This window comes from Rhinopithecus bieti, unplaced genomic scaffold (genome assembly GCF_001698545.2).
Source record: "Rhinopithecus bieti isolate Rb0 unplaced genomic scaffold, ASM169854v2 scaffold_17882, whole genome shotgun sequence".
NCBI lineage: Eukaryota > Metazoa > Chordata > Mammalia > Primates > Cercopithecidae > Rhinopithecus > Rhinopithecus bieti.
This window is the reverse complement of record NW_016809462.1, coordinates 2,990,430-3,002,488: the sequence shown is the minus strand read 5'-3', so window position 1 is coordinate 3,002,488 and position 12,059 is coordinate 2,990,430.

The window sequence follows — 12,059 nt, the reverse complement described above, 5'->3', positions numbered from 1 at the left end:
CCTATTTTGATGAAGTGTTATCTTGATGAAGTTTATCATGTTTTCTCTTTTATTCTTTTCAATAAAAATCTTCTATAAAAGTCTTTTCTTTCTAAGAAGCTTTTGCCTACCTCATGTTGCAGGAGAAACCACTATTTTTTTTGGGGGGAGGTGGGTGGCAAACTTTTAGTTTTAGCTTTTTACATTTAACCTTTACATTTGAGCTCCATCTCAAACTAAGATTTGCATATGTTATTAGGTGACATTAAGATTTATTTTATGCCATATGTTTATCCACTTGTCTCACAACTATTTGTTTAAAAAGATTTCCTTCCCTCATTGAAATGTTTTGCCATCTACCAAAAATGGAATGATCTTATAAGTGTCTGTCTAATTCTGGGTACTTCTCTTCATCTGCCTTGTTTTGTTTTGTTTTGTTTTGTTTTGTTTCTGTTTTTATACCAATAGTCTACCATCTTAGTTATGTAGTTTTCTGTTAAGACTTGAAGCTTCTCAACTTTTATATATTTGAATGTGTCTCACGTTCATTTTATTTTAAAAGATGTGCTCTGATTTCCATCTTAGACTTTTCTCCCTTTTTAATGTGAAGTCTGTGCTTCATATCATTGTTCCTCTACATGTACTCTTTCTGTGGTGTTTTTAAGCTCTTCCTTTACTCTTTTTTTTTTCTACCTTCACTATGCAGATATCTTTTGGCTTAACTTTTTGTAGTTTACTGAGCTTCTTTGAACTGTAAGCTTCTGCTCTTCTGTGAATTATTGACTTTTTTCATTTACATTACTGTCCCTTTCTTTTGGTTCTTTCCTGAATCAAAATGTTCTCTCTCTGTCTCTCTCTCTCTCGGCCTTCCCGTTTTTCATTTTTACTTTTTTCTCTGATTTTCAGGTTAGATCATTTCTTGCATTTTCTATCCAGACTAGCATAATTTAGCGAATTGTTCTTTAGCATGTTGTACTTTTTAGCTCTAGAATTTATATTTTTAATAGTGTTCATTTTCTGCTCATATTTACATTTTTGTATTCATTCTGATCATGCTCTTCTTTAAGCACTTCAACACGTTCGTAATAGATGCTTTGAAACATTTTGTTGTCATAGTCATCTTCAGCATCTGGGTCATCTCAGATTCATTTAATTATTTTCTTCTTCATGGTTAGAGGCCACAATATCTTTTTTTTTTTTTTTTTTCTGTGTGTCCTGTAATATTTAATTCTATGTTAGACATTTCTATGGTCTTTACAGTCAGTATGCCATTGGGTTGTTTTTGTTTTTTAAAAAATTGGGTTTAACAAAGGCTTTATTCTTACGCTTGATTAGGACTACTTTTAGCTGGAATTTTCTGTCACATTACTGCCCCGGGTGTTCTGTCACATATCTTCACTCTGCTTGGAATGCCAATATCTGTGATGTCTCTTAGCATTGTGTGATCACCAGAGTCTGTTGAATTCACTGCTCCTCAGATATTGTTCTGAGTAAGATCCCATGTTGGCACATAAATAAATACCAAGATAGCATAAAGGTAGTTTTTGTTGTAACAGAGGTATTCCATATTTTTTTATCATGATAGTTACATAACTGTATATGGCTTCAAAATTCAAAGAATTCAACATGTTAAAAAGTTGCATTTTATTTTACATAAATTATACTTCAATATACCTTACAAACATACACATACAATTTAACCTAATTTGTAAAAAGTCATAGCCAAAAAAAGAGAAATGTGCTGAATTATTATAAACAAAGAACGTATAAGTAGGTGATAATAATTTTGTTAAGGGTATTATTTAAATTAGAATTCAAAATCTATTGAGTTTATCAAAATATAGTGATTACACAATAGGAGTAGCTACAACAAAGAATGGGTATATAAGTAATGGTGAGAAGATTTGAATCACAAATATTAAAAGTGAATATGAATTTAGAGCATCCAGTAATCTTTAGGAGGAAACTAATGAGAGCACTACCCATGATTCTGAGTAAATAGTCAAGACATTATATTTTCCCTTTAACCAATAATTCTCCACCCTTCTGTCCACCCCCAGCCACTGGTAACCAACATTCTACTTTCTAATTTTATGAGTTTGACATTTTTAGATTTGATATGTAAGTGAATATCATGTGACATTTGTCTTTCTGTGCCCGGCTTATTTAATTTATTAATAGCATAATGTCCTTTGGGTTCTTCCATGTTGTCACAAATAACAGGATTTCCTTTTTAAAAAGGTTAAATAGTATTCCATTGTAATACATATCATATTTTCTTTATATATTCATACCATGATGGATACCTAGGTTAGATCCACATATTGGCTATTGTGAATAATGCTTCAATGAATCATGATGTCTCATATATCTCTTTAACATACTTACTTACTTACTTAAATTCCTTTGGGTATATACTTAGACATAAGATTCCAAGTTCACATGGTGGTTCTATTTTTAATTTTTTGAGGAAGCTGTATGCTATTTTGCATAATAGCTGTACTAATTTTTATTCTCACCCTATACAAGGGTTTCCTTTTGTCCACATTCTTGCATTTGTTACTCTTTTTTTGTAAGAACCATTTCAATAGGTATGAGACGATACGTCTCATATGTCTTTAGAATTTTAATTTGCATTCCTCTATGAGTGATGTTGAGTATTTTTTATATGCTTGGCCATTTGTATCTCTTTTTTAAAAAAATGTCTCTTCAGGTCCTGTTTTTCATTAGTTTGGCTTACAGTTTGGGTTATTTGTTTTCTTGCTATTGACTTGCTAGCGTTTCTTACATATGTTAGATATTAACCTCTTATGAGTTGTATGATTTGTATATGTTTTCTCCAAATCTATGGGTAATCTCTTCACTTTGTTAATTATTTCTTTTGCTACGCAGAAACTTTTTAGTTTGATGCAATCTCATTTGTCTATTTCTGCTTTTGTCGCCTGTGCTTTTTGGTTCATATACAATAAATTGTTGCTAAAACAAGTTTAGTGGAGTTTTCCTCCACATTTTCTTCTAGTAGTTTTACAATTTTAGGTCTTACATTTAAATCTTTAATCCATGTTTGAGTTGATTTTAGCGTATGTTGTGAGATAAAGGTCCACTTTCATTCTTCTGCATGTGGACATATGCTCTCCAGACACCATTTATTGAAGAGGCAGTCCTTTCCCCATTGTGTTGTCTCGGAATCTTTTTCAAAAGTCAACTGACTGTGAATAGATAGGTGTATATGGGGGCTCCTTATCTTGTTCCATTGGTTGATGCAACTGTTCCAATATCATGCTGTTTTGATTATTACAGCTTGGTAATATATCTTGAAATCAGGGAGTGTGATGCCTCCAGCTTGCACTTTTTCCTCAAGATTGCTGTGACTATTCAAGGTCTTTTGTAGTTTCACGTGCATTTTAGGATTTTTTTCTAATAATATAAACAATGATATCAGAATTATATTGAATCTGTAGACAACTTTGAGTAGTGTGGAAATCTTACCATAATTACTTCTTCTAATCTATGAAAACATTCTACCTTTTTTGTGTGTTTCTCAAATTCCTTTAAACAGTTTTATAATCCTTTGGGTATATACCCAGTTAGTGGATGGCTGGGTCATATGTACATCTAGTTCTAGATCCTTGAGGAATTGCCATACTGTTTTCCATAATGGTTGAACTAGTTTACAATCCCACCAACAGTGTAAAAGTATTCCTTTTTCTCCACATCCTCTCCAACAACTGTTGTTTCCTGATTTTTTATGATTGCCATTCTAACTGGTCGTGAGATGTCTCATTGTGGTTTTGATTTGCATTTCTCTGATGGCGAGTGATGATGGCATTTTTTCATGTGTCTGTTGGCTTATGAAGTCTTCTTTTGGAAATGTCTGTTCATATCCCTTTGCCCACTTTTTGATGGGGTTGTTTGTTTGGTTTTTTTTTCTTGTATATTTGTTTGAGTTCTTTGTAGATTCTGGATATTAGCCCTTTGTCAGATGGAGTAGATTACAAAAATTTTCTCCCATTCTGTAGGTTGCCTGTTGTCAGCGTCTGATGGTAGTTTCCTTTTGCTGTGCAGAAAGCTCTTTAGTTTATTAGATCCCATTTGTCAAATTTTGGTTTTTGCTGCCATTGCTTTTGGTTTTTAGACATGAAGTCCTTGCCATGCCTATGTCTCTGAATGGTACTACCTAATTTTCTAGGGTTTTTTATGGTATTAGGTCTGAATTTAAGTCCTCTAATCCATCTGAATTTAATCTTCGTATAGGAGTAAGAAAGGATCCAGTTTCAGCTTTCTACTTATGGCTAAGCCATTCCCAGCACCATTTATTAAATAGGGGAATCCTTCCCCCATTCTTGTTCTCTCAGGTTTGTCAAAGATCACATGGCTGTGATGTGTGGTATTATTTCTGGGACTCTGTTCTGTTTCATTGGTCATATATCTCTGTTTTGGTACCAGTACCATGCTGTTTTGTTACTGTAGCCTTGTTAGTATACGTTTTGAAGTCCAGGTAAGCGTGACGCCTCCAGACTTTGTCCTTTTGACTTAGGATTGTTTTGGCAATGCGGGCTCTTTTTTGGTTCCATATGAACTTTAAAATCCGTTTTTTCCAATTCTGTGAAGAAACTCATTGGTGCTTGATGGATGCATTGAACTCTATAAATAACCATTGGGCAGTATGGCCATTTTCATGATATTGATTCTTCCTTATCCATTGAGCATGGGTATGTTCTTCCATTGTTTGTGGTCCTTTTTATTCACTGAGCAGTGGTTTGCAGTTTCCTTGAAGAGGTCCTTGGCATCCCTTGTTAAGTTGGATTCCTAGGAATTTTACTCTCTTTGAAGCAATTGTGAATGGAAGTTCATTACAAAGACACATGGCACACATATGTTTATTGCAGCCACATATTACAATAGCAAAGACTTGAATCAACCCAAATGTCCACCTGCTGGACAGGGACTGGAATTAGAAAATGTGGCACATATACCACCATGGGAATACTATGCAGCCATCAAAAAAGGATGAGTTTGTGTCCTTTGTAGGGACATGGATGCAGATGAAACCATCATCTTAGCAAAACTATCACAAGAAGAGAACCAAACACTGCATGTTCTTCCTCATAGGTGGGAACTGAACAACTGAGATCACTTGGACTCGGGAAGGGGAAACATCACCACACTGGGCCTATCATGGGAGGGGGAGGGGGGAGGGATTGCATTGGGGATTATACATGATATAATGATGAATTGTATGGGTGCTGACGAGTTGATGGGGGCAGCAACCAACATGGCACAAAGTATACATATGTAACAAACTGCCATGTTATGCACATGTTACCCTAGAACTTAAAGTATAAAGTATAATAAAAAATGAAAAAAGAAATAACAGTTTATAGTTCACAGTAAACAGATCGTTCACCCAATTAGTTAAATTTCTTCCTAAATGTTTTAATTTTTGATGTTATTTAAAAAGGTATTGTTTTCATAATTTCTTTTTTTATTATTACTATACTTTAAGTTCTGGGATACAAGTGCAGAACTTGCAGATTTGTTACACAGATATACATGTGCCATGGTGGTTTGTGCACCTATTAACCCATCATCTACATTAAGTATTTCTCCTAATGCTATCCTTCCCCTAGTCTCCCACCTCTGAGAGGCCCTGGTATGTGATGTTCCCCTCTCTCTGTCCATGTGTTCTAATTGTTCAACTCCCACTTACGAGTGAGAACATGCAGTGTTTGGTTTTCTGTTCCTGTGTTAGTTTGCGAAGAATGATGGTTTCCAGCTTCATCCATGTCCCTGCAAAGGACATGAACTCATCCTTTTTTATGGCTGCATAGTATTCCATGATGCATATGAGCCACATTTTCTTTATCCAGTCTATTGATGATTGGCATTTGGGTTGTTTCCAAGTCTTTGCTATTGTGAATAGTGCTGCAATACACATACATGTGCATGTGTCTTATAATCCTTTGGGTATATACCCTGTAATGGGATTTCTGAGTGAAATAGTATTTCTGTTTCTAGATCCTTGAGGAATCATCACACTGTCTTCCACAATGGTTGAACTCACTTACACTCCCACCAACAGTATAAAAGTGCTCCTATTTCTCTACGTCCTCTTCAGTATCTATTGTTTCCTGCCTTTTTAATGCTCTCCATTCTAACTGGTGTGAGATGGTATCTCATTGTGGTTTTGATTTGTGTTTCTCTAACGATGAGTAATGATTTGTTTTTGGCCTTATAAATGTCTTCTTTTGAGAAGTGTCTGTTCATATACTTTACCCACTTTTTGATGGAGTTGCTTTTTTCTTGTAGATTTGTTTAAGTTCTTCATAGATTCTGGATATTAGCCCTTTCTCAGGTGGATAGATTGCAAAATTTTTCTCCCATTCTGTGGGTTTCCTGTTCCCTATGATGATAGTTTGTTTTGCTGTGCAGAAGGCCTTTAATTTAATTAGATCCCATTTGTCAATTTTGGCTTTTTTTGCCACTGTGTTTGGTGTTTTAGTCATGAAGTCTTTGCCCATCCCTATGTCCTGAATGGAACTGCCTAGGTTTTCTTCTGGGGTTTTTATGGTTCTAGGTCTTATGTTTAAGTTTTTAATCATCTTGATGTAATTTTTGTATAAGGTATAAGGAATATTCCAGTTTCAGTTTTCTGCATGTGGCTAGCCAGTTTTCCCAACACCATTTATTAAATAGGGAATCCTTTCTCCATTGCTTGTTTTTGTCAGGTTTGTCAAAGATCAGATGGTTGCAGATGTGTGGCGTTATTTCTGAGGCCTCTGTTCTGTTCTAGTGCTCTCTATATATATTCTGGTACCAGTAACATGCTTTTAGTTACCTTGTTGTTAGTGTACAGAAATGCTTCTGATTTTTGTATGTTGATTTTGTTTCCTGCAACTTGACTGAGTTCCTTTATAAGCTGTAATAGGTTTTTGGTGAAATCCTTAGGTTTTTTTTTTCGTATTTAGAATCATGATATCAACAGACGCAGACAACTTCACTTCCTTTCTTATTTAGAAGGATACTTTGCATCCTCCAAACCATCCTTTAATCCTTTTAATTCTTTTTCATGTCTAGCTGCTCTGGTCAGAACTTCCAGTATTAAGTTGAATAGAAGGAGTAATAATGGGAACACTTGTCTTCTTCCTGACCTTAGAGGAAAAGCTTTCAAGAATTCTATCCTCCTCAGTTTTTTGAAAGATTTTGCGAAGGATTGGTGATAGTTTTTTGTTAAATGTTTGGTGGAATTCACCATTGAAGACATAAAGTCCTGGGGTTTTATTTGATAAGAGACTTTCTATTACTGATCAGTTCTTCTTAGTTACTGTCAGTCTGTTCAAATATTCCATTTCTTCATGATTCAGTCTTAGTATGTTATGTTATATATTTCTAGGAATGTAAACATTCCTTCAAGATTATCCAATTTTTTGGCATATAGTAGTTTATAATATTCATTACTGATCTTTGATATTTCTATGGTATCAACTGTAATGTCTCCTCTTTCATTTCTGATTTTAGTTAGTTGAGTCTTCTGTCTCATTGTTAGTCTAGTTAATAGTTTGTGAATTTTGTTTAACTTTTAAAAATTCAAATTATATATTTTTAATTTTAATCTGGTTATATTTCATTCATTTCTCCAGTGATCTTTTTTATTTCCTTTTTTTCTGGTAATTCTGAGCTTACTTTGTTCTTTTCCTAGTTCTTTGAGGTTTAATATTGGGTTATTTATTTGATAACTTTTTTTAATGTATGTAGGAACTTATCACTCTAAACTTTCACCCGAGGATTCCTTTTGCTGCATCTCATAAGTTTCGGTATGTTGAGTTTCCATTTGCACTTGTCGCAAGTAATTTTTAAAATTTCCCTTTTCATTTCTACTTTCACTTATTGGTTGTTCAGGTGCTTGTTCAATTTCAACGTGAGCATTTGAATTTTCCAAATTCTCCCTGTTATTGATTTCTAGCTTCACACCATTACCTATTTATTTTTGGCCTAACATGTGGTTTATTCTGGAGAATATTTTATATGCACTTGAGAAGAAGGTATCTTCTGCTGATGTTGGATGGGATGGTCTATATATATGTTTCTTTTTTTTTTTTTTTTTTTTTGCTCTAAAATGTAGTTCAAGTTATTTTTCTTCATTGATTTTCTGCCTAGATGATCTGTCTGTTGTTGAAAGTGAGGTATTAAAGTCCACTTGTATTATTGTTTTAGAGTATATCTCCTCTTTTATATCTATTGATACAGTCCTATGCTAAAAAACAGTGTTTGGTCAACAATAGACTGCATATATGATGGTGGCCCCATAAGATTATAATACCATTCATTTATTGTACCTTTTCACTTAAATATGTTTAGATATACAAATACATACAATGGTGTTATAGTTGCCTACAATATTCAGTACAGTAACATACTGTACAGTTTGTAGCCTAGGAGCAATAGGCTATACTATATAGTCTCAGTGTGTGGTAGGCAATACCTCAGCGTGTGGTAAATTTGTGTACATAAACTCTGATGTTCCCACAACCATGAAATCACCTAATGGTACATTTTTCAGAATGTATCCCCATCGTTAAGTGATAGATGAATGTATTTACGTTGTATGTTTAGGTGCTCCCATATTAGGTACATATATGATCACAATTGTTATCACCTTTTATTAGTCCATTATCACACTGTTAAAAAGAACGTCCTGAAACTGGGAAATTTATAAAGAAAAGAGCTTAATTGACTCAGAGTTCTGCATGGCTGGGAGGCCTCAGGAAACTTAAAATCATGGCAGAAAATGAAGGGGAGTCAAGGTACTTCTTATATGGTGGCAGGAGAGAGAGAGAGCAAAGGGCGAAGTGCCACATTTTGAAGCCAGCAGATCTCGTGAGAACTCACTATCAGAAGAACAGCATGGGAAATATCCACCCCTATGATCCAATTACCTCCCACCAGGTTCCTCCCCTGACACATGGAGATAACAATTTGACATGAGATTTGGTGGTGACACAGAACGAAACTATATCACACCTATTGATAAATTGATTCCTTTATTATTATATAATAACATGTTTGCCTTATTTTTACAGTTTTGACTAAAGGCTACGCTGTCTGCTCGAACTGTAGTAACTCTTGCTTTCTGAATTTCCATTTGTGTGAAATATCTTTTTTCCATCCTTTCACTTGCAATTTATGTGGATCCTTAAAGGTGAAGTGAGTCAGTGAGTTTCTTGTAGTCAGTCTATAGTTGAGTCTTGTTTTCCTCTTTCAACCACTCTACTTTCAAAATAATTGATAGGTAAGGACTTACTACTGCCATGTTGCATTTTGTTAATTACTTTCCGGTTTTGTTTTTCCAAAATAAATATTTTGTTCCCTTTTTCCTGTCTTTCCATCTTCCTTTGTAGTTTGTTATATTTCTGTAGTGGTATGCTTTGACTCCAAAGGTTTTATCTTTTGTGCATCTGCTATAGGTTTTCGCTTTGTGACAACCATGAGGCTTTTATAAAACATCTTATACTTTTAACAGGCTGTATTAAGCAGATAACAATGTAATTTTCATCACATACAAAAATCTTACACTTCACCTTACACACACATTTTATGTCACAATTTGATGTCACAATTTACAGTTTAAAAATAATTTTTATTCCTTAACATATTATTATTGCTATAGTCGCTTTTAATAGTTTTATCTTTTAAACTGCAGACTGTGATTTAAATCCAAAATATGTTCCTTTTACAATGTATATAACTTTGATCTCTAAAGTAAACGTAAACTTTTTAACTCTTTCTCTTTAAAACCAAGACAAATAATAATGTATTAATCAGGGTTCTCTAGAGGGACAGAAGTAATAGGAGAGATGTATATATAAAGGGGAGTGTTTTAAGGAGTATTAACTCACATGATCACAAGGTTCCACAGTAGGCCATCTGCAAGCTGAGGAGCAAGGAAGTCAATCTAAGTCCCAAAGTTGGAGAACCTGGAGTGTGATGTTTGAAGGCAGGAAGCATCTGGTACAAAAGAAAGATGTAGGCTGGGAGGCTAAGCCAGTCTAGCCTTTTCACATTCTTTTGCCTGCTTTTATTCTGGCTGCAGTGGCAGTTGATTAGATTGCACCCACACAGATTAAGTGTGGGTCCGCCTTTCCCAGTTTACTGACTCAAATGTTAATCTCCTTTGGCAAAACCCTCACAGACACAATCAGGAACAATACCTTCCATCCTTCACTCCAATCAAGTTAACACTCAGTATTAACCACCACAAATGCAGATTAAAAGAAAGATACATGAAAATAACTTATCCATCTTACCGAGAACGATAAAAATTAGTAGAACCTGTTTTATAGTAGGTTTCTACTTCCCAGTTTGTATTGATTTTTACATAGGTTGAATACTGTATTCTAATTTTAAGATGAAAAAAAAGAGTATTTTGAATCACTAGACTCTCTCTGCTTGGCTCTTCAATGTGCTATGTAGGAGAGATGTACTCTTTGATTAAAACTAAACGAAGAAAGAGATAAGGCTATGAAATAAAAACTCTCATTCACTTGGTAACCTCTCTACTTTTTAGCATATCTCAATTAAAATCACCTTAATATGGCCTAATTACCCTCTTCTTAGAGCAACGAATTTTAAGTATAAGACAGGGTACAAGAGAAAGCCTTACTGCTAGATTTTGGTACCTACAGAACAGAAGAGTGTTTGACACCAATATTTCAAATTGTCTTCTTTTTGGCATCCTGCAATTAATTTTGCATTGAAGACTACATATTGTAAACAGAGAATAGGTGAGAGGTAAGTCTTTCTGTTGTTGTAATGGGGTTGTAGGAATGATCACACCTTCTCAAATGTGGGAGTCCTCAGCAAAACAAAGTTATAAATGATTACCTATGAAAAAGAATAATCTCAACATTAATTATCTTGAAATTACTAGTATCAATGTATATCTGGGAACATTTTAATTTTCTGGGGTATATGTAAGCCAGTGCAAAGACTCTCCTGATTAGAGGGCTTGTTTGATGCACAAATGCCTAAGCAGATATCTTTACTCTAGAAATAAAGGGAATCATTAAAGGCTTTGAATGAAGAAAAAAATGGAAGGTCAGAAAAAATAAACTAATTTATTTTAATAATTTAATAATAGCAATGTATTTAATTCTCATTGTGCATTGATTCAATTTTATCTACATTTAAGACAACTTTGTGAATGAGGTATTATGATCCTTATTTAACAGATGAAGAAATTGAGACTTGGACAACCTAGGTTGTAAATCATATCACACTTAATGCTAGAGCTGGGATTAAAACTATGTGAGTCTAAAGTCAAAGCCTCTCTTCTTATTTACATAATCGTATTCAATGATAACACAATGTTGCAGAATAATTTTCTATGGGTCTCTGATATTTCTGCATGTTGAGGAGTAATTCTCCATGGGTCTTTAATATTTCTGCATGTTTTTCAAGCAACAGAACTGGTTATCTTTTATCCAGACTGTCTTCTCAAGGTGGATTGTATAAACAACAGTGCTGGAAGATTAAGATAATGTGTCTCTCTGAAGCAAAAACATATGTTGACTTTAACTTCCAATAAATGTCTTCATGCAAGGCAGGAATTTGTATTTATTAAGTTTTGGGGATTTAGCTAAGACCCCAATTCACTGGAGGCATAGAATTCACCTGGGTCTTTTGCGTCTCCACCATAACATTTGGGAAGCATTGGGAACCTATGGAAATGTGAGGATGACACTGCTTGCTGTGTTTTGAATAATAAAGCACTATGTTTCTGACCTAGGAGTCACTAGTCTTCTGCCTACCTCACAGACAATGTGTCAGGCTATCTTCTTTGCTTGCAAATAGGATAAAATCTTAAACTCTCCGTAGCCATTGACAGATATTTTTGGTAGAATTCACAGATCTTAATTGTACAAAAAGATAAATGCACCCCTGAGTGGTAAGCACCTCTCAGATAAAGATATAGATTAAGATATAGATATATATTATATATATTAATTAATATCATATATAAATATATATTAATTATATAATTATATAATATAGTATACTATATACTATATATAAATATAGAT